The 23,077-nt window shown below is 37.5% G+C and overlaps 1 protein-coding gene and 1 long non-coding RNA gene across 24 annotated transcripts in view; one reads left to right on the forward strand and one right to left on the reverse strand.

Moving 5' to 3' along the window:
* LOC104912305 (uncharacterized) overlaps positions 1–23,077 on the forward strand; it is a 263,480-nt gene that overhangs the window by 28,420 nt on the left and 211,983 nt on the right. For all 20 annotated transcript variants that reach the window (XR_014885096.1, XR_014885093.1, XR_014885099.1 and 17 more), the window contains exon 3: positions 5,888–6,012. The gene's annotated coding sequence lies outside the window, so the exon portion shown is untranslated. The remainder of the gene's footprint in view (positions 1–5,887; positions 6,013–23,077) is intronic.
* Positions 1–23,077, reverse strand: part of LOC104912309 (uncharacterized) — a 63,562-nt gene that overhangs the window by 9,593 nt on the left and 30,892 nt on the right. For 3 of the 4 annotated variants that reach the window (XR_014885102.1, XR_014885104.1, XR_014885101.1), the window contains exon 3: positions 22,219–22,379. The exons of the other annotated variant lie outside the window; for it this stretch is intronic. This is a non-coding gene — a long non-coding RNA (uncharacterized LOC104912309). The remainder of the gene's footprint in view (positions 1–22,218; positions 22,380–23,077) is intronic. 4 annotated transcript variants of the gene reach the window in all.

Raw genomic sequence — 23,077 nt, forward strand, 5'->3', positions numbered from 1 at the left:
ATTCATGTAAACACACAACACAAGCAGTAGAATGTGATGGAAGAAAAGAGGATTTTTCTTTCTTTTGGAGATCTAAGGCTATCAGATTTATATATCTGTAACATCTGAAAGGCCCAAACATAATAAAAATGTATTTCCACACAACTGAGTCTTGCTCTTCTCCAGTTCTGAGTATATTTAAATAGCCTGTCTGTACTGGTTACTAGGATGTCAAAAAAGATTCCAGTGCAGGCAGCACCTTTAGTGAAAGCACCAGGTTTAGAGATCAGCCTCTGTAACCACTAAAAATAATAAAACCATTATCTATACAACCATAGGTGATGCTGGCTGTTCTGAAAGATTGTGGGAGTTTCTGTTGTGAATGATCTTTTGGTTTAGTTTGTGGTTTTTTTGTTTTTAACATTTTTACCTCATGGTATTTCCAAAACCCTTCTAATGGCATCTGAGGAGTTTGATTCAAATTATTATGCAGTGTAAAGGTATTCTATTTGTATTTTTCTTTGGAAAACTCAGGATGAAATTCCATTCAGTGGGAGGGCTCCATTGCTTAAATCCTGTATAAACTCTGTCTGAACACCTAATGCAGAGATATTATGCTGGCTTTTAGCAGATACAGTGAAGTTCATTCTTAGTTGAATGACCCAGGTGCTAAAAGCTATGGCTGAAAGTGCTAGGTTAAAAGCACAAGTCAGCTAGGTACATAAATATTACATGGCTACATCTTTAATGGGTTCCTGTCGTAGACATGCTTTGTTTTAAAGATTTCCATAACCCTGCTGATTTATTACATCTTCTCTAGAAGTATGCTGTTAGCAGGAAACTCGGTTGAAGCACTTTCAATCATGTTGGAGGATCATTATACTTTCACTTGAATAACTAATTAGTTGCAAGAAATTAACCACTGCTGTTTAGCACAAAAACATTTCCAAAAAGGACTACTTTCATTTTTGTTAGGGAAAATGACCTTAGGCGTTTGAGGAGGGGGCAGAAAGGAGAAATAATGATCTGGCTGTTTTTTAATATAACTTTTGTTTTCAATTCAACCTGACAACAAGCAGGCAGCGTAACATGGTGCCTTATTCAGACAGCTTAGACTTGGGGCAAGCACATTTTAATCTTGCCTATCACACGAATCTCCAGGCTGACCTCATCCTATTGATTGAAACTGGTTTAAGGTTCCACATACCATCCCTTAAGGCTATGTAAGAGAGGATACAAGAAATGAATTACTGAATGGGATGAAAGAAAGAATATAATATGACCAAAGAAAGCGTACAACCAGTCTGTTCATGTCACTGGATCTCATTTATCTTGTGAAATGTGGATCATGCTTAACTGTCATATGAAGGTCTAGGTTGTGTCTTGCATAAGAGTTCAGTATTTTTGTCACGCGCTCTTTGCTGTTCATAGCATCACTAACATAAGATATAGTGAAGGAAGGAATGAGAACTAACAGTAGTTAAAATACTTAGTGATTTGCACCACTTTGGGGCAAAAACTACAAGGATATTTAGGAAAAAATGGCTACTGAGATCTAATCTCTTCCCAAATGCATGAACACTTCAACAAGAGAATAAATAAGCTAACTTGATCACGTTTTTTTCCCTCTTGAACTTATATTTCATTCAAACTATTTGAGAAAGACATATATACACAAAAATTTGTAAACTATAAAACAGAAACTGAAATTATTGTGCTTGTACAAGTCAGTTCTGTTCTTTCAGTCTTTTCCTTCCTCTGTGCAGAGGCAGTGAATTTCTCAGGTATTTGGAGAGGGGGAGGTATCTTTCAGTAATGTAAGGGCCAAGGCGAGTTGAAGCTTATTGGTCTTTCTTGCTCTCCTATATACCTATGCTTGCAAGATTAGAAAATTGTCTTCAGTATGTGTACCTGAGATGTAATTATACAGAAATGCTGGAAATTATTCAGTGTCAAAGGAGTCACTGTGCTACTGCAGTTATGCCAAACTCCTGCTTAATTTAAAAAAAAAAAAAAAAAAAAGGGTAGCACTACCACATTCCTATAATAGCTTTGTTGCTTTTTCCCTCTCCTGTTCTTTGCCTTCCTTCCAGTGCTTGCTCTCAAACACATATCTTAGATGGTGTATCTGAAAGTTAGGAACAGAATCTTACTAAGGTGTTTACAATTATGTTAGGTTGCCTACATAGTATAAGAGTCTCATGAAAATATTTATATGAACCCATTTCTTGTTGGGTGTGTGGTTTTTTTTTTTTTTTTTTTTTTTTCCTCCTCCCTAGATGAGATTTGGATTTTATTGACAAGTGGTAACAGAGTAGAAACAGGAAGGTCATGGCTGAGTATTTCTGGGGGGGTTGGTCTGCATATGTGCTTAACAGGGAAACTAAGCTCATGTGGAAGAAAACAACAGAGCTGCCCTCTAAAAAGAGGACGTAAGCAATGCCATCACATCCTCAATCAAACGCATGAAAGTGATTTCTTTTTGAGAAGTTACAGAACAAACAATTTCAAGTTGGGCAAGCGGCCCCCAAAACAGATCAGCAGAAACATAGGAGGCCAGAGCTTGTGTGTGTTTGCACATGTACAAGCTGCTTGGCTTCAGGATGCTTGTATGAGAAGTCACTGGGGGGAAAAAAAGAGAGAAGGGTTAGAGAAAGCACTTTCACTAATAGTTGCTGTCTTGAACAGTTTCAAACTCTGATTTTGACTTCTGCTTGCTGTTCAGATTGGGATCTTGAAACTCATTTCCCCTTAGGTTCTCTCATTCATGTCACACACTCTGGCATCAGATGTCCCTGTGCAGTGAAAATGTATTGTCCTTCATAGCCTTGTATAATCAAAAGAGGTGGAGAGTAAGTAGTCTAGAAAGAACTAAATATCTAGCAAATACAACAAAAGAAAACCTTGAATCAGAGAGTTAAAACACGTAGGCAGCTATGCCTCCATAGCATTCAAACTTCAGTTACTGGATGAAATCACAAAATGTGAAATCCATCATGAATGAAGGAAGTAACAGGAGAAAATGAGTCAGTACAGACTGAGTATGCCATGCCAACATCTCGGGGGATAAGCAAAGAAATAATCCACCTCAAGTAACGTGGAACGTAACTGTAATGGTTGTTTCTATTTATTCCATTAGGAATCTTGTTTGTATTAGTTTTGGGTAACTAATTTTCTGTAGCCGTGTGTACACATGATTGAAAAGATGAAGTAAATGAAAAAGTGGGTTGGGTTGGTCACACGTCTAAGAAATCTCCCCTACGTTGGGCCTATGCTGCTGGATTAGTTCTAAAAGTGCATTTCAGGTGCTTGGTTGCGACAGACAAATGGGAAGAATTTCACTGCATGGACTAAAAAATCTCAGTTGCGGAAAGTGTGCTTCTGATGGACCATTTGATATGGTGCAGTATGGTGTGTGTATTTTTTTTTACAAGCCTCTTCCTTTTAAGGATGTCAACCAATTGAGTTTGTCTTTTTTCATGGTTTCTCAAAGTGCAAGTCTGTAAACACGTCCTTGAGTGTGCATAAATATATTTCTGCCAAACTTTAGAGTGCAAGAGTAATCAGTGTGAGCATCTCACCACTTAGTTCCATTTTGACACTTGGCAGTAAAACAAGGCTGCTTTTCTCAAATGATCAGCAGATTTCCACACAGACTTGGTGGGTGATTAGTTGTGGTTTCTGTAGTTTCAAAATTCCTAAGTATAGTGAAAGACTTTAAATGTGCCGTCTTTATGGTTATAAAGACTTGCTAGAGCTTTATAATTCTGAGAGGAAATAGGGATAACTCTACTGATTAAAAAATATTCTGTACCTTGCCGATTATGCTGTCTTGTGAAAATTAAGAACTAACAATTTACGTTGCATTATGGCTTTCTTGTGCCTAAAAATTTTGATATATATTTTATAGAGACTTTTTCACAGATGTGTAGTCAGAAGATGAACTATGCCCTTTGTCTGCATTCTTTTGGCTTTGGCATTCTGCCAAGTATTTAAACCCCACTCCCACTGTTTTCTGTGTATATACATATATATGTATTTTATATTGAGATGAAAGTAAGTTGGGGGCTTAGATCCTAGTTGTTCTCATTTATTTTTTGTGCTCGTTTTGAGTCTATGTATAACACTGACATTAACTATTCAATCAGCATCTTTGAAAAGAGGCTGCCAGATTCCTGATGCAGAGAAGCTAAATGGTGCCAGGAATCATTCACTCTGTGCTAAATATTGCTGCTGGCTCTTCTCTCTGTCTCTCAGAATCTGTGGATGTCTAATCCTCTGCTCTTCACTGTAAAGATGGCAGGATTTTAAAAAAAAAAAAAAAAAAAAAAGCCATTTGAATTTGCTGTTATGTAACAAACATCTTGCCATCCTGTGTGGTTAAAGAGTTGAACTGGACTGAAATGGTATCAAGTTCTTATTTAATTTCCTTTGGTATTTTATACTGTATGCGATGTCTTTAAGCTCATCTACCGTGGTACTTGACATTCAGTTCTTCACTTTGCCAAGACTTGTGTTTAGTGAATTTGGAAATTCTATTTTAAACGAGAAGCATTTTGCTGCCAATCAAGTCTAAATAGCAACACCAAACTCCTTTGCACATGTAACACACCACCAACCAGCAGAATATCTATGAAGCTGTTCAGCTGCACTCTGCTTCTACCACAGAGATGATATCTAGGTACAGTTGGCATACTGAAAACTAAGATGATGCGACACTAAAAATGAAGCTCAGAACAAGTAATGCTAATGTGCCAACAAATCTCTACAACTATGAATGCCTCTTGATTGCATTTCTCGTTTCTAGAAGATCTTTGGATCCTTAAAAGAAATACAGATAAATATGATCGTATGAAAACAGAGTGAGTTTTCCAATCACACTTAAAAGTAAGCAAGTTATTTATAGTGGTCATTTAAAACCACCATTAAAAAATGAGCATAATGAAACTTTATCAAGCTGCATTATATTCTTAATATATATGCCACAGCTAGCTTAAGTGCTAGCCCAGACTACCTAAATTAAACAAGTGTCCTCAAAAGCCTTATTCAGAGTTTATTTCACCAGGGAGTTGCCCAAAGGCCTTGGTTGCCAGAACATCTGTCAAATGAGTTTCCCAGTACCTGGGTCAGATTGGTGCTGGCCTCACTTGAGTACTCCTTGCACAGCTGGTTGCAGGTACCTGCAGCTCTCTGCCCTGGCACTTCTCCTGCTGCAAGCAGCTAGGCATTGGAGTAAATGCCCAAGACAAGGGAGGCTGGTGGCTCAGTTACTGTGCTGTAGCTGGGCAAACTCTTCACTGCCAACTGAATACTCAATTGCTCTTTGCAAAGTGCTGAAACTTATGGAGAAAAAGCATTTGAGAGCATTCCTTGCACTGATATAACAAGCAGTGGATAGGGAGTAGATTTGTTTTCAAAATCTCATTGGTGCGGTTGGAATTTGAATTCAGGTCCTCCATGCCTTGGCTGAGAAAGCTATTTCTTCAGAGGAAAGCAGCAAAAACTGCTTATTTCTTTGCCAGTTGAGAGAAAAGTTAGTGAATTCTTCCTAATGGTAGAAGGCAGCAACACTAAATCCAAACCTTTGTGGCTGCAGTTCTATACCTCTTGACTCTCATTCCCCTGGTGAATTTAGGAGCTCTTTCAAATCTGCTGGTTTCTGGCAGTCCTCTTATGTGTACAGTTCTCTATGCAATATACATTGCTGCCTAGATATAAATGTTGAGTATAGATGCTTGGAAGGTAATTGCAATGTTTGGTAATTTTGTAACTTCAGTCTTTTTGCACTAATATGTCTTCAGGACTTCATTTTGTCTTCTCCTCTCTATAATGAAAAAGATGTAATGATTATGAGTTTGATTAAGCTGACTCGTCTTATTCTTTGCTGGCTGTTCTGCTTTCCTCCTAGGCATAATTTGATGTTCCTTATGCTGAAGTGACAGCTCTTGGTGATGCGTGACAGTACAGCCAAGAAATCTGTACATAGGATGCGTCGCTTTCTGCTGGATAGTTCTCCAGGAAGAGACTTAGCAGGTAAATCAGAATTGAAAAGTCTGTTTCCATTATTAAAGAATTTAGCTTCATCTGCAAATTCTAGGCACCTAATTTAGAAAAATAGATTAATGCAAGTGACTTTGCTAGCTGAAAATGTTAATATCTGAGTTTGAAGGTTTAAGAAAGGTTTTTAGTATGTAAATTAGCTTTTAGCTAAGCCACACCAAAAGCAAACTGGAGAAGTTAAAATATTTTTTTATATGGAACTTTTGATTTTAATTTCTGCTTATTGATCTGCCAGCAAGTAGTTGGCCTGGATGAAGAGAGCACGCTGTCTTACAAGATCTTCATCAGAGTATAACTGATGGGAAACAGCTCTCGGATAAATTACTTGTTTTAAAATTATTAATATGGAGAATTACTAGTGTAGGACTAGTTTTCTCTTAAGCCTTGCTGGTCTACGAAGTTGAACCTTAAGTATTGTGCTGTTTTCTTCTATTCTGAGTATATCAAATACAGTCTACCTTAAAAAGAGTTTTTCCTTTTTACCAAAGAATTCTTAATAGACTTCAAAAGGAATTAACTGTATTTTGAGCCTCCTTATCTTTGTTCACCTCCTTGAACGTGTTGTAAATCTATTACTGAAACTTCATGCTAATATTTCTTGGTCTTGTTTGCTCCTTTATAAGGTCAGGTAATCAAAAACAGTCCACATCTCTCTTGATGCCCTTGGGGATTTTTGGAAAAACTGCTTAGAAAAAAGTGCAATGGTGTGAGTCTTGCTGACTCGTTTGATTTCTCATTCATTATATAGAGACAGTGAGGGTGAACAAATTCTGGTTATGTAAAATGAGACAAGCTAGGAAACATGGAAAACATGCCTATTCTTGTGAGAGGTGTGCTGTGCAACAGCTTGTGAAGTGTGGTTGAAGAGCTATTATGACTAAGATGGATGCTGCCTGGTGCAGGCCTGGTAGGACTACTGTGTTTTTTCATCTCTCCACCTTCCCTGCATCGTCTCGTCACTGCAACACTGTTCTATGTTATCTCCCATGGAAATAGTAGGGTTCCTCCACTATTCAGTAGGGGCATATTGGTTGGAAACAAAAGCATGCCTCCAGTTGTACTTTAATGATAAAACTCAAATATGTTGCAAAAATGTAGTGCAAGAAGATAAAATGTGTCTCTATTTCTTTTATATCAGATGCAGAAACTTGATCGTGAACCTTGATAATGTTTAACTGCTAGGGATGCGATTAAAAATGTGTGTCAAAATCTGCAGTTTAAAAAGTGGTCTCTGGACAAGCTCAGCAAATCAGTTCATGCATTATGCTAATTCATTTATACTCTAGATAGTATCTGTGGCAAATCATCTGATTATAAAAGTAATTATTAAATTTATATGGAAACTCTAATGTGTTATCTTAAATTGCATTCTCATTTGTTTAATTTTCATAACATAAAATCTACTACAGCATTTTAAAATCATGAGGGTGGTATCCCTGCTTACGAGCTTCTCTACTGTACTATGAATTTGATTATTAGAAGCGAAAAGCCCAGAGCTGACTTCTTGTTTGTTCTTCATTGTCCCATTCAGTTCCAACACATGAAAGAATATAGCGGCTTGATAGTTCAAAAGAAACAGTTAAAATAGGTGTGTGTGGATTTTTGAATGTATGAGGGCTGCTCTGAAAGTAATGCCTCCTATCTTATTATGTTGGCCCATGACAGCAGAGGTGGATGTTGATGGGAATATAAAGGAGAGGTTGAACCTTCCCACCAATTATTCAGTTACATTTTGTTGCTTCGTGACAGACAGCAGCAGTGGGGCAGTCTGACAAAGGCATCTGACATAGAAGTGCATATGAAACTAAGGTGTTATTGAATTCCTCCATGTGGGAAAAATTGTCTTCATTTACATTCAATGATTACTGAATGCTTATGGAGACAAAACAGTGGATGTGAGCACAGTGAGGCCGTGGGTGGTGTGTTTCAGCAGTGGCAATAGCAACGTGAAAGACAAGCCATGTTCTGGATGATCATGCACAGCTCTCACACCATGAAATGAAGAAATCTCGATCAGTTCATCTGGGTGAATCGGTGGATTAGGAGTGGGGATCTGGGTATTGAGCTGAATATGAGTTTCAGTGTATTGGAAATGATGGTGGCAATGTTGAAATATTGCAACATTTGTGCCAGATGGGTGCTCACACAACAGCAGAAAGAACACTGTATGCAAATTTTTCAGGACCTATTGAACCAAAGTGAGGCTGAAGATGACAGTTTTCTGGGTCACACCATTACCAGTGATGAGACTTGATGCTGTCTCTATGAGCTGAGGTCAAAATGGCAGTCCATGGAGTGGACATTGAAATTCCCCATTGAAGAAAATGTGCAAGATATTATAAGCCTGCAGGCCCTTAGTGGGTAAAGTGATGTGCCTGTCTTTTGGGATAGGAAAGGGATGGTCATTCTGCATTTTCTGTAACCCAGCTAAACCATCAGTGCTGACTGCTACATCATGATGAGGGCTTGAACTTCCTGAGTCAGGCTGGAGAAGAAGACAACCTTCCTCTTGCAATTCAATCCCACCAGGCCCTATACATATATTGTTTGAAGACAATGGAGCAATTGTCAAGCTTGGTTGCACTGTCCTACCACACCCACAGTGCAGTCTGGATGTATTTGTCACCTTCTGAATTCTATCTGTTCAGGCCAGTGAAAGATGGACTGTGTGGGTGTTTTCTTAGCAGTGATGTCATAGCAGCTGTGAAACAGTGGGACACTTCTGCTGGTGCCGATTTTTACAACTGAAGCATTCAGGCTCTTATTCATCACTGGTAAAAATGCAAAGCTAATGGTGGAGACTGTGTTAAAAAAAAATGGTGTTTAGTAGCTGAGACTTTGCTCTATTAGGTAGTTACTACGCTCTTTGTATCTCCTGTAGTTTCCATGGAATTAAGTAGGAGGCATTACTTTTAGAGTGAACTGTGTAGTCTAACTTAAACGTCTTGCTAGTCTGTAAGAAGGGATACAAAGGGTGCAGATCATTCTCATTTGCTTTTGTTTTGTATTTAAATGCAGTCGTCTTCCTGTTTTTGTGCGACAGTTATGTCAGTTTCTGCTGACAATGAAAACAGAAGGACATCAGTAAGATAAAAATGGACCTGATATTAGAGAGGATACAGGAGAAAATATTCTAGTGTTCATTCAGTAACCACTCTCTTCTTACACATTTTTTACATGAAATGTAAATTATGGGCATGTGGTGGTCAAGTATGAATTAAATGTGTCATGTAATACCATGTCTTTTAAAGCAGGTCAGGTGTCTGAAGAGAATACCTTGTATTTTTACCATTAGTTGAATGGTAAATCCCTCTTGAACTAAAGGAGCTGAACACCGAGCAAAAGATCTCTCCATTCTTGGCCATTTTTAAATTTGGTCAGATGAGATGCCAGCACAGAATGATGTCAGATTTTGCACTGGTTTAAGCAGGACAATGGACTAGCGGAGGGACTGGGGTCCTTTCCAATCTCAATGCAGGAATGTCTAATCTCAGCCATGCTGAGTATGCTTCAGTAAGGCTTCATGAAACTTAGTCACAAGCACTTGTCAGTAAAAATATTTCAGACAGTCCAAGACTCTAAAAAGTAGATCTACTTCTGTGTTTTTCTGTCAGCTGTTTGAGAGCTTTTGTTTAAGGAAAAAATAATGTGGTCTGACATCTTCACGTGTCTGTATAACTTTTTGCAGCACCTGTAATGCATTTCATTTTGAGAAGGGCTGAGTGAGTTTTATTTTGCTTTTATATTCTTTGTGCAATTGTAATCTTTGGATGAAGTTTAAAATTGAGTGCAAAGGAAGAGTAGAAGACATAAAATTGTAGGGGAAAAATAGTAGAATAAAACTAGCAAGGTCCAGTTGTAAAGTATCAAATACTGCTTTCCTTTGTAATGGAACGATTTCAAAACTCAGGGGGGAGTGGAGGTGGGGAGGGGAGGAAGTATGCTGCTCCCCCATTCCCCATGGAAAAAAATGTAAAAGCTGAACTGATCATTGGAATATATTCAGTTGCTGTAGGTAATATTGGTAAGTTGGCTACATGCTCAAAAACCTGAATGGATTCCTGATACTTAGCTCCTCTGAGTTGAAACTATATATTCAATCAGCAAAAAATCATTTGCATAAGGCATTAGAAATATGTTAATAAAAATATTGTTCAGCTGTTTTTAACAACCTTTTTTTTTTTATTTCTTAGTGTAAATACTTCAAAACACAACTTTGAGTTTTGAATGTTTGAGCTGATGAATAGCACATATGTGGAATGGCAGAAAATAGGAAACATTATGAAATCTAGAAAATTCATAAATCTCTTCCATGGAATGGAAGCTGGCTGTTTTGAAGGCTACCAGCAGGAGACCCCTGGCCCCCCCAAGTGTATGTATATGTTTTGTGACATTGAAACTGCTTTCTTTTAGCTTTTGAGAAGAGAAAGCTTTAAACATAGGGCCAAAGTTGGATTCAGTATGTAGCTCTGTTAATGACTTCATATGAGCTATTTTACCTTTTCAGGATCATTTAGGTAAAGCTCAAATTCTGTCACAGAGCAGTTTAGAAATGAAATATATTTGTGTTAAAGGTGCTTTCAAAGTGCTCTTGCATGACACTATTTGTTGCAGCAACTAACTACACATGTGCAGGCCAATACTTGCCTCTAGAAAAAAGTGTTCCAGTAGATCTGGAATATATATTGAAACCACACTCTAAAAATACTTGATCAGGCATTTAGTTTATAAGTTAGTGTAATGTGCTTCAATTAAACTGACTCCCTAAAAATACCCTAGCTATGCAGTTTAAATTCTCCACAAATGTTTTTTTCATCTAGCCTGGTATTATTTGTACCTCTAAAAATGTCATGAGTGTAAATGGGAGTCTAGATTATGTGATGAACAAAGTATTGCAGTTGTCTGAGTACAAAATTTCAGTGGAGCCTAAAGATAAAATCATCTCTTGTATCCATTTTTTGGCAGAGAGAGTGATTGATGAGAAGTACAGTATACGAAAGAACAGTTAAAACAGACACGCTGACATTATAATAGTGTCTCATCAGATGATGTGTTGTTTTGACTACATGGCTGCAGTGGGTCTATAATTTAAATGCCATGAATGGCACAGAAAGCAATAGCGTGGAGACAGGAATACTGTAAAATCTCTGGATCTGTACTTAGAATGCTGATAAAATAACCCTTTGAACTTGTGGTGCCAGATGTTGTCCTAGGTTAACATTTTTCCATGGGGAAAGCAGTGTTTTTGTTGCTGTGGAGTTTTATTTCTTCCCTTCCTCTTAACAGACAGACATTCCTGTTTAGATTGCTTGGCTTGTATTGCTATGAAAATCCCAGGCAAAGGGAGGCTGCTCACATTTTGCCTAACCCATGTCCAGTTCACACATCCAGTACAGAATTCTCTATTGTGAATAGTCATGACTATGTTTTCTTTGTGCTGTTGGCTTTTCAATGTGCTTCTTTATGCTTTCACTGAAGTAGCACACAGAACTAATTTCACCAGAAGCTATTGGTGTTGAGCTGTAACAGAGTTGCACAGAGTCCTGTGACTGCATCCCAGCTATAATATTCCATTTGTTTCCACTCTGCTGTTGCAGCCTTTTAGACTTGTTGTCCTTCCCCGTCTCTCCTTTATTTTTTTCTTTTTTAACTTCCATTTTAGATTATAACTGACTCTGTTTTGGTTATTGGACTCAATTGTGAGTAAGCACGTTTCTGTGCCCTCACAGCAGCCAGACATTTAATGCACCTTAGTGCAATGTATGCTGTAATTGTTTGCCAGATTGCACAGTCTTTCCAGATACAATTCTTGATCTTTGAGGACCTTGCAAAATGTATACAATATGTTAATTGTGAAGCATTTTTAAGTATGTATTTCAGAAGAGAAGAAATGCTCTGTAAGTGGAACTTGTTTTAAGTACTCCACAATTTCTAGCAGGACACATTATTTCATTATACTGCTAGAATGCAAACAAAAGAATGAAGCCTTTGTAAATTGCATTTTCTCATTTAGACTGGTTCATTGTAGACAAGTCTGGTATTATACAAGGTATGTTAGCTGTTTCCAATTTAGACTAAGTGCGGGGACTCTTAAAATATTCACACAGGACTAACAAATTTAAAATCCACTTAGTTCTGTGAATAAATCAAAAGTAGTAATATTTGGTAGATGCTAAAGAGATAGGTATGTATTTTTTTTGTTTGTTTGTTTGTTTTCATTTTGTTTTTTTTTTAAAGACTGTTTTCTGAAACAAGCTTCGAGTTCCAAGTGTGGTAAATACATGCACATATGTGTGCCTTTTCTTTTCACTTAAAAAATCATACCTAAAATTCAATGCCTATTTCTTTGCTAAAAAAAAAAAAAAAAAGAAATTGATCTATTTTATACAGAATTAAATAAAAGTGAAGAAGATAAGGCTATTGCATTGATTTAGGAAGCTTGGGATTTAGCAAAAATTACTTATTGAAATTTGTCTTCATCTTGTATTTGTCATCTGGGGTCCCCTCTTCTAACTATTAGAAATCTGCAATAATCAAAATGGTTTTCTTCTGATCCTGTACATCTATATAGCTACTCAGTATCTTTCAAAATCCATTAATAGGATGTGCAGAAAGAAATCTGACTGCTTTGGTTTTGGAAGGAAGTCTGACAACAGTCAAAAAAATACACAGAGGTACAGTAGCCAAGTGAAAGCAGCTGTCTTGTGATTTTTCCCTTCTGAATAGGAGTGAAGAAAGTTTTAACTTAAACCACTCTGAATGAATGCAATCAGTACTTCTTAGTTTTGGCAGAAGGCAGAGGGAACTCTTCAAAGAAATGTTTAGTGACTTTAAATGAAATGTCTTTGTCAGGAAGTCCAAGAACTGTAACTAGAATTATGCCTGTAAGTAATAAATCATAGAATGGTCTGGGTTGAAAGGGACCTTTAAGATCAGTCTAGTTCCAAACCCCCTGCTATATGCAGGGATGTCTCCCTCTAGAACAGGTTGCTCAAAATCTATAAAGGTGAAGTTTTCTATAAACATCTAATAGGAAATGAAACTGGTATAATCTTGTAGTATGCTCTAAGGCTTCCATCTTCTTTCCTGTAAAGATCATTGTTTTATTTACTGTTGTTATTCAGAAGTGTCTAGAGTAAAATAACTGCGTTTTGGATCTTGGCCTACAGGTTTTGTGAAAACATGGTTTTTCTTTATTTAATAGAATCATAGAATGTCTTGGGTTGAAAGGGAGAATCGTCAAGTACCTCCCCCTCCCCCCCACAGGCAGGGCCACCAGCTGCTAGATCAAGCACTATATCAAGTTCCCAGAACCTCATCCAACTGGCCTTAAATATCTCCAGGGATGGGGCATTTACAACCTCTCTGGGCAACCTGTTTCAGCACCTTACCACTCTCTCAGTGAAAAACTTCCCCCTGACATCTAAGCTAAATCTCCTCTCCTTCAGTTGAACACCATTTTCCCCCTTGTCCTCTCACTATCTACCCTTGCAAAGAGTTGATTTCCCTCATACTTATGAACTCCCTTTAAATATTGGAAGGCAGCAATGAGGTCTCTCTGTAGCCTTTTCTTTTCCAGACTGAACAAGCCTGGTTCTCTCAGCCTGTCTTCATAGGGGAGGTGCTTCAGCTCTCTGATCATTTCTGTAGCCCTCTCCAACAGCACCACATCTTTCCTGTGTTGAGGACCCAGACTTGGATGCAGTATTCCATATGGGGCATCACAAAGGCAGAATAGAGGGGGACAATCATGTCCCTTACCCTGCTGGTCACCCCTCTTCTGATGGAACCCAGGATCCCATTGGTATTCTGGGCTGCAGGTGCCACTGTTGGTTCATGTTAAGTTTTTCATCAACCAGAACCGTTAAGGTCCTTCTCAGCATGGCTACTCTCAAGGAGTTCTCCCACTCTGTGTGCATATCTGGGATTACCTCAACCGAAGTGCAAATTCCTCTTATATTTATTGCTAGTTTTGTCCTTCATTATCCTGCCAATGTACTTAGGTCTCTTTTTTGTTCCATTTTTTTGCTTGACAGCACAACAGAAATAACAGTAAAATAAGTCTTCTTGAACTTTTAGTTCCTACCTTAGATTTTTTTTTTCCTTAATATGTCACAGGTATCATTACTTATGAAATCGTTTTTGATGAACATGATTGCTTTTTGTCACTGTCTATTAATAGTCATTAAAACAGCCTAGTGTGTACCACTATTGACAAATCTAGCACTTCCAATATTGAGAGGTATGACTTTGTGTGCTGAACTTTCCAAATTCTGCTTTTAGATTTGTGTCTCTGCATACAGGTCATAGTTTATCACGTTACTTATGCTGAAATGCAATCCAGGCGTGTGAATTTGGGGTCAACTTTTTCTTTTTTTTTTGTCTTTCTTTCTGTGTAAGATGAAATGAGCTCATGTAACTGCTGAAAGCATCAAATTTGTATTTGTGAAATGCTGAAAATATTGCTGGAAGTGACTGAGTACTAGAGTTCTGCTTGTGATTTTTGAAAAATGGTGGTTTCTTAGCATCCATATTGACAACAGTTTGGTTGATAGGCTAGGACTTTGCCTCATTTTTGAACACCACAGAAAACCAGGATTTACCTAGAAATTTAGCATCTCTGCTGAAATCTCTTTCAAAATACTGTGTCTGTAAGAATAATAAGAGCCTTGGAAAGTTTAGGAATATCCTAGCATCTTCTCACAAACCAAAGTGCTTGTACTTCTGAGGTGTTGCAGACATGGAGAGAAAAGTCTGGTGTTTTTATTTCGTGGATGTGATCTTCACCTATTAAAGTTCCTACTTGTTCTGAGGGGAAAACTTAGAGTAAATGGTGAAGAAAAATTTGCAGCATATTTGCATCAACTTTCTCCGTATATTTGATCTTAATGGTCTTCCTGACGATCAGTTGGACTGAGCAGAATTATCAGATGATTTTAGGAAGTGAACAAACTTTGAAATGAAAATGTTAAAGTATTTCAGAAATGGTCATATCTTTGCCCATGTTAACAGATGTGAAACTCAGCTTTTGAACAGCACAGGAACTGATTTCTGTCAACGTTATTTATGTTATCAGGCTCATAAAACAAGTACTGAACTCTTAACCATGGCTTTGTCTATTACTGATATTACTTCAGAGACTCTAAATGGAAAATTTACAGCCTTTAAGGCAATATTGAATGTACTCCTCAACTGTACTCTGAAAACTACTGTAACAGCATAATCAACAGGAAAAAAACCCAGCAGTTTCTGTAAAATGAATAGTAAATACAAGAAACTAAAAAGCTGAAGAATTAAGTAACAATTTAGTTGAGAGCATTTAGAAGTGCTAGGAAGATGTACTCACACTCTGGTCAGAAAAAAATGATAGTTATACAATCTGGTGCCTATAGTCCTACAGGAATCAGCAGAGATGAATAATAATGAATTTTTTAGTAAGCCACAATCTTGTGACTTAACTGTATGGAAAAGAAAAATGTGTCTAATGGTGTGCACGGGTTTTGGACAAAGCTAGAAGAGGGCATGAGAACCATGATGGTAAGAACTTAATCTTGTCTGGCTGTATTTAGCTGTGTGGATCAAGGTTGCAAGTAGTCACTTCCCTGTCATACAACACAATTCAGTCAAATGGAAGTGAATAGATTTTCTTACAACTATTGCTGCAAAACCCCTCTAAGGAATAACATGCATGCAAAAGGCAACTTAAGAAAAGTGATGGCTAAAGTTCTCGCAAACTTTAAGATCAGAGTATGAATTGATGAAAAATCTCTACTTAAGTAAAAGGTTTGTCAAAAATAAAATAAATGGTTTAGGTATAGCGCTAATTTCCAATTTAAGAGGTAACTTCTGAATAACTTGTGAAATGAAATCATTCTCCATGCTCAACTGAGTTTTAAATTCAGAATAAATGTACAAATTGTCTTCATGTCATGCAAGCATATGATACACTTAGACAACTTTTTTCTAATAAGTGTTTTGAACTCCAGTTTCTTCAGGAAATCAACATAGCTGTTACTTTTCTGATAAAAGCACTGAGTATGTTCTTTAAACAATTAAAACTCTGAGGAGAGCTCAGTTCCCTTCTTGATGTAGCAGTGCAGTCCCAGCTGCCATCATGAACTGGATTCCACAAATTCCTGTTCTGCTGTGTGGTGTGGTGCTGTAAGCTGTTGGACAGCAAGGAAATCATTTGGCACTTCAGCTTGAGGGTATAATAATGACATCTTGAATCCCACATAAAGGAAGAATTATCTAGTACTAAAGGAACATAAAAGGTAACAAAACTAATGGTCGAAACCTAGTCACCAAATTTGTTTCTTTAACTATAGCCAAGTGTGTATATGGAGGAGAATTAAAAACCACCTATGGAAGCATTTTTAGGTGTTTAGCTGTGGTGTTTCTCCTGCTGTTCCAGGGGGCTGTTCTTACAGGGCAGTAAAAGCTTAATAAAACTTGAATTCAATATAAACAATGATCATAGGAAACCTAGCATAAATTCATCACCTGAGAACTGAATGTATAGCTTGCATTGCAGTTCATGCTCCATTGGCACCTGAAGGGCCTAATTTAAAGGTTGGAGTTGCATGCTGATGATACCAGCCTTAGATTTACTCTTTGCTTTATCTTTGAAGATAAATGATAGGACTTACACTCATCTGTGTTGTTTTTAAAAATATATAGTAAAGAAAGCTTCAGAAGAGCTGGGCTAGTGACATTTCCATCTACCTCAATCAGAACTGCCCAGTGTAAACAAAACCCTAATGTTTTTAGCCCTGCTAGCTTAAATAAAAGCAGGAGGATGAAACAGCTGCATACTTATTCTCTCCAAACTCAGCTTTTGACATTCAGTGTTATCAATTCCTCCCTATGTCATCTCAGCTGTGCATGATCTTCTAGTGTACAGGAATCACTGTGAGTTACAGGAAATGTGCTTTAGGCTTCAATCCCTTTGGGAATCAAGGGACCATTTTTCTGTTTCCAAACTACCTGTGGCCATTTCTTCTAATCTTCATAACCTACCTACTCTCAAACTCATGTATGTATGTGTGTGTGTGTGCATAGTTATATAAATGAGATCTAGTGAAATAAGGCCTAGATTTCAAATGATGATGTATTATTGCAACATACATTTGTAGTCACTGTCAACAGTATACAGCTCAGCCTGCAGGATAGAAAAAAAGGAGATGATTCTCAAATTCCTAGAAGCACTTTGTTGGAGAAGATAACCTGGGCTTAATAATGCACAGAAAAGGATTTTTTTTTATGCCTTTTGAGTATGTAGAGTTGAATATTAGCTTTTAGTTGTATTACTAAACGCTTGAGAAAGCCTGGAGGCATTTCCTAAATGAGACTGCAACTGTATAGCTTTAAATTAGCCTTCTAGTTTCTTCATACTGCACTAATTATAATGGAGTTTAGTTGGTTATGTGAGGAAAGGGAAGGTATAGGGGTCCCGCTAAGTGGTTGCCTTTGTCCCATAGTGTGTGAACAGCTGCATTTTACATGGTCCTTAATAGCTGCAGCCCTCTCTCCAGAACTTTAAAATATAAACTGCATTGAAATGAAGGGTGCTAGGAAAAGTCATTCAACAGCAAAGAAAGTGAGTTAATTTACTCTACCTGACATGAGATCCCTTCAGACCAGAAAGAATACCAAATGTTGCAGTGTTTTGTATACTACTGCCATGATAGGTCTGCCCAGCATGTATTTCATCCACACACCAATCTTCTGATGCTTGTGATCTTCTGTAAAATAGTTTGTTCTCAACTATTACCATCACAAGAAAGTGTGTCCTAAGAACTATTATGCACAGAAATAAGAAACGAGTGCATTTAATAAAGCAGTAGAACTGATGTGACCACTTAAAAATAACAAAAAGGAAGACAAAGCACCATCTCGGGGGAAGCCTTTTGTTGGGGTTCAAGCATAAAATAATACTTGGCATGTCTTAAGCAGTATTTTTATAACACTCTTTTGTTGGATCACAGTCTTCTGTCTTCTCTGTTTGATCTTAAAGTCCAACTGTGTTAATTGGACAAATTAATGTAATGCATTAAGCTTGTTATATGATTAAAGGTATTACTAGAACTTTGTAGAGAGAATGTTTGGGTTTTTTTTTTTTCATTAAGCTAGAGATTTTTCTCTCTTGTTTACAGGCATAAACAATACTGCAACTAACTGGTTGAAAATGTAATCTGTTTTTCCTCTTGTGGGGAAAACCTAAGATATCTTGAAGTAACATTTTTCAATGGACATTTTTCTGGGAAAGCCTTTTGCACGAAGAAAAGAAAAAAGACCCCTTGCTGTCCCAGAATGGTTGATAGCCTGGTGTTTTTGGTGTGCCTCTGGAATGTCTGAGTCCTGTTAGTTTTGGAGAAAGGCCTGGAAACCTGGGTTTTCAATATTCTGTGAAAGTCTTAACTATCAGACTACTATCTATCTGCAAAAAAGAAAAACAACTGCTGCCTAAGAATTTTCCTCCTCTTTCATTCGCCATGAACTTCTTCCCCAAAGGCAAATAAAAATAATGTGGACATACCTCTCTTTATAACACACAATAAAAACTTGCTGAAACTTCTCTCTCTTTCTCTCTCTGAAATACAGTAAGACACAGATCCCTTGTTTATGCAGTCTAGTAAAGAAGTAGACTGTAGCAAAGATGTAGCAATTATTCTTTGCAATTAAGTGTCACAACTGTACATGTATGGACAGAAAGACGCTAGTTGTGGCTGGAGCAATGGAAAATTCTTGCATTTAATCCCCTGAGCTTTGCACAGAAGCATTTGGCTGTCTGTGCAGCTGTACGTGTACCTGATGTTTTGCTCTATTTCTGTGTAGTAAAAACTAGAATTCTCTCATGTGAGTGCTGCTGAAAAACAAACAAACAGAAAATCAACAAAAAACCCACTCAAACTAGAGGAGAGAATTCTGTTAATAAAGCTAAAGTGGCTCTTTATGGAAGAAAAATCAATCTGTCTGAATCCCTCCCTTCAGTTCATACAAAAACTTGTAAAATCTTGGTTTTATTGTAGGCTATTACAGCATCTCTTTTGATGTACAAATTCTAAATGCAGTCAGTAAAATCCTTCAAAAGATTTAGTATGCATACTAAGATATTGATTTTTTTTAAAGATGTACTTTAACACAGGTGTCTGATTTTTTTTTTTTTTTAAAGCTTGCATCACTGAGGAAACAGAGGTGATGGTTGGATCATGTTCCCCTGAGATGTACTTCATTTTTAGTAATTAACGTTTTTTGACTCAGTATTTATACCAAAATATTTTTGGTGTATTTCTGAATTACTACATTGCAAAAAAGAAACAGATACAGCTGTCCATCCAGGTGGGTTTCCACAGTATTTAAAGTTTGGGGCTTTTCTTCTCTTTTCTTCAGTTCCTTTATTTTTAAAAATAGGTTCTACCTACTTTCCAGAAAATGTTTTCCATTTTTAATCAGAGGGAACAAGGATGTAGCACCAAAGGGTATTTGATCTCTTTGAAACATTTCAGTTTTGCAGCGCTGTAGCCTTCTCTTGAAAGGCTGCTGTGGCATTCAGATGTTTGTTGGCTGGAGCTGAAAGTGTGATTTGGATACTGTTTAGAAAAATTTAGTGCCTCATAAGTGCAGTACACAATAAAAGTAACGTTCAAGTCCTCTTGTGTGTGGTTTGAGGCAAACTGCTTTTCTCTTAATGCTTTCAGCTTGCTGACTTGGAGAAAAGGTTGTTTTCCCATTCTTTTCTAGTTGCCTATGTGAAATTCTTCATTTCAAGTCCTTGATTTTAGTTTGGCTTGTTTCTATAATTTTTAGTTTTGTTTGTTTAACATTTGCAGTGAACAGCTGCGCTACTGAGTTCTGCAGACGTTGAGCCAGTATGAACTTTATAACTGACTACGTGATCTTCAATCCTGAGACCTTTGATGTAGGGGTAGAAATCATACTTAGTCATGTACGTTTTCAAATGTCCTGACCTAGACAGCGTATTATTTTCTGACACTCTCTGTACTGAGCTGTCTGGGATGGTTTTCTTCTGTGGCTCTGAAGCAGATCAGATAAAGTTCGGAGCCATCCAGTAATTGCACGTTCCAAGTTTCTTCTTGTATCTACAGCAGTCCTGTTAACATTGCCTCTTTAAAGCTCCTTTAGTAAATATCACCAGATGAAAGGCTACATACTCTGGATTTCTGCTCTGTAAAAGACCATTAAATAAACACAGTATTGCTCGCTGGCTAACTTCTGAGGTCAATTTCCTACTGAAGGTTTTAGTAGACTGTTAATGGCTACAGGTCGCTTGTTTCAAATTCCTGATTTTGGGGGAATTTTCTTCCTTAGATGACTTCTGATTTCCTGGTTCTTTTGTGTATGAATTTGCCTTTAAGAAGAGCCAACTCTGTATTTTCAGTATGAATTCAAAATACCTATTTGCTTGAAAATAATTTTAAGATGTGTGTTCTTTTATTGAAATATCAGTTGTGACACCGCCGTATTGTATCTTCACTTGGGTTTGTGAACTTTGCGTAATTAAAGTTCATAATGGTGGGGGGGGGGTTTCTGCGATAAATTTCAGAAATGCAAAGCTTAGATCAGTATCTGTGTCTATTTTACAATTAAGTTAGACAACCAGGTTGCAGTGCAGTTGCTTGCAGGATGTGATGTCTTTTCAGCACAGGTTTTAGCTGAGTTAATGTTTTCCTTGCTCTAGAAATGTAGTGTTTTCTGTGATGTGTCTTAGAGCTCTTCTTCATTTCTGCCACCTTTGACATCAGTTGCTGGATCATGGGTATATATGCAGGAGTTTTTGGTTCTTACGGCATTTGCTAAGTACACTGCCAAGTCTGTCAAATCAAAAATGTAATCAGTGTTCTACACTACATCCTTCAGTGACTGGGGCTGAGAAGGAAATAACATCATTACTGCTGATCAGGAGTTGCAATGAAGTGTTGTCCAGTGGACAGAATAGCAACAGTAAAGCCAGAACTGCTCAGTTGTCTGCTTCAGTGCAGCACTTTATCTTTTTGTCCCTCCTTATGCAACAAAACCTTGGTGGCAGGCCCCTCCACTGCAGGAGCATTAGAAAAGTAAAGATTTAATCTCCGCTCTTCAAAGTAAACTTTTAGCTCTCTTCCGTGCTACGATAGAACGAAAAGCATCAACTAATGGTAAATGTCAACTAACCGCTAGACTTGAAAAAACCAACAGCTGGTTTCTGCTTATGAAGCAGGGAAGCGGTGTGGGAGGAGAGGCAGAGCACCTCCTCCGATACCCACTCTTGCAACAGGGAGGGAACAAAAACAAAACTGTACCAAATGTGATGTTTAACCTTCAGAATTATTTTGCTGTTCTCTCATTCTTTCACTTGAATGGAAATGCTAAATGATAATCTATTTGTTTTCATGTGAAGACATCAGAAAAAGGCCCCATGCCACCTTTAAAGGTTAAATTTGTCTCATTTCTGATAAGAAACAGGGCATCTAATTTGCTTGCATAAGTTGTTAGTGTGCCTCAAATCCAGTGCAATGTTTCAATTCAGCAAAATGAAGTACATTGTTAGAGAAGTGTTGAAATGGCAGCACTTAAATGCATCAGCTGCAAATCAGAATCGATGAGTTTACTTTGAGTCCAAACGGACATAGAGGAAATAGATCACAGGATATTCATTCATTATATAAAATCTGAGCTCTAAAATAGTACACAGATTTATGCTAATAGGAATTGAGAGTAAATTGCAGTTCACAACACCACTGACCTTAAAGCTAAGCAAAATGTTTATTGTAACAGGAGGTCTACAGCCCAACCAGCTATAAGGAAAGATTATGTTCCCTGGACTTTATGGGTTTTTTTTTGTTTTTGTCTTAATATATCTATATATTTGCAAAAATTCACTGAGCCTCAATACTTTTCAAAGCTGGAAAACAGTATAGATCCACATTAGTTCATAGCACAATCGGTTTCAACTGATTTTTAAAAAGAATGCGGGTAACTGGACTAGAAACCAGAAGTAATTTTTCTGACTTTGGATTTGAGAACTTTCTATGTCTAGACACTGATTTTACTGAGCAGATGAAGCTGCCCTCTAAGAGTGATAAATACTGTTAAGTACTAGAAGAATTCTTTTCATTTCTGGTGAACAACTCATGCAAAAATAAATGCACAGAACAACAGTGTCTCTTGTTATTTCACCTGTTTTTCCTTTAGAAGTGTCCTTTCTTGTTTGCTGACAACTCCCACTATGATGGAGCACACGTCGAAAGACCCGGGAATTATTAACTCCTCAAGACGGGGGTGGGAAATTAGAGCTGTTGAGCAAGGTTGGAAGGATACCAACTGGAGGATATTTGTGACTGACGAGGATAACAGGAAGGGAGGGAGAAAAAGAAGTGGTCAGCACTTTTGGCTTTTTAAAAGTGGGGTGCATATGACTTGCTCTTATGTTTTTGCAACGTCTTGTTTCCAGGCTGTTGGCTTTGTCAGCCACATCTTTAATTTGCTCAGCCTATAACAGCTGCTTCTGCTGCTACCACAGAAAGAAAAATTATAGTTTCCAAGCCTTCATTTCTTCCCTCTTACCTATAATACTCAAGTTCCAGTCTGTCTGACCACTTTACTAGGCTTTTTTAATTAGCAAGTCTTTTGGGGGCCCTTAAGTGTGTTTTGCATATATAGAAACACTAAACAGCCTTGGAAACTCCTGATGAGATGAAAAACATCCTGCTAGGAACATAAAATAGCACGTAAAACCTGGAAAAATGATTTCTATAATTGAGATTTTCACATGGCCTACTAGAAGGCATCATTTTAAGTTTAAACACTTGAAATCATTTGATTAATGCAGACTTTGCACTATTTTGTTGATTTCCTTTTGTAAAAGGCTTACGGGTGTGTCTTGAAATACATAAAATGCCCATGATGAAAACTAGTGTTCGGATACTTCTGTGAATTTTGTAGCTCAAATGTTATTGGATTAACTGAAGTGAGATGGGTGGAGTTTCATAATAGTCTCTTCCTTGTACCTGAGACCACTGTGCCACCTGGTTAATTG

Source organism: Meleagris gallopavo, chromosome 10, assembly GCF_905368555.1.
Source record: "Meleagris gallopavo chromosome 10, MGAL_WU_HG_1.1, whole genome shotgun sequence".
NCBI lineage: Eukaryota > Metazoa > Chordata > Aves > Galliformes > Phasianidae > Meleagris > Meleagris gallopavo.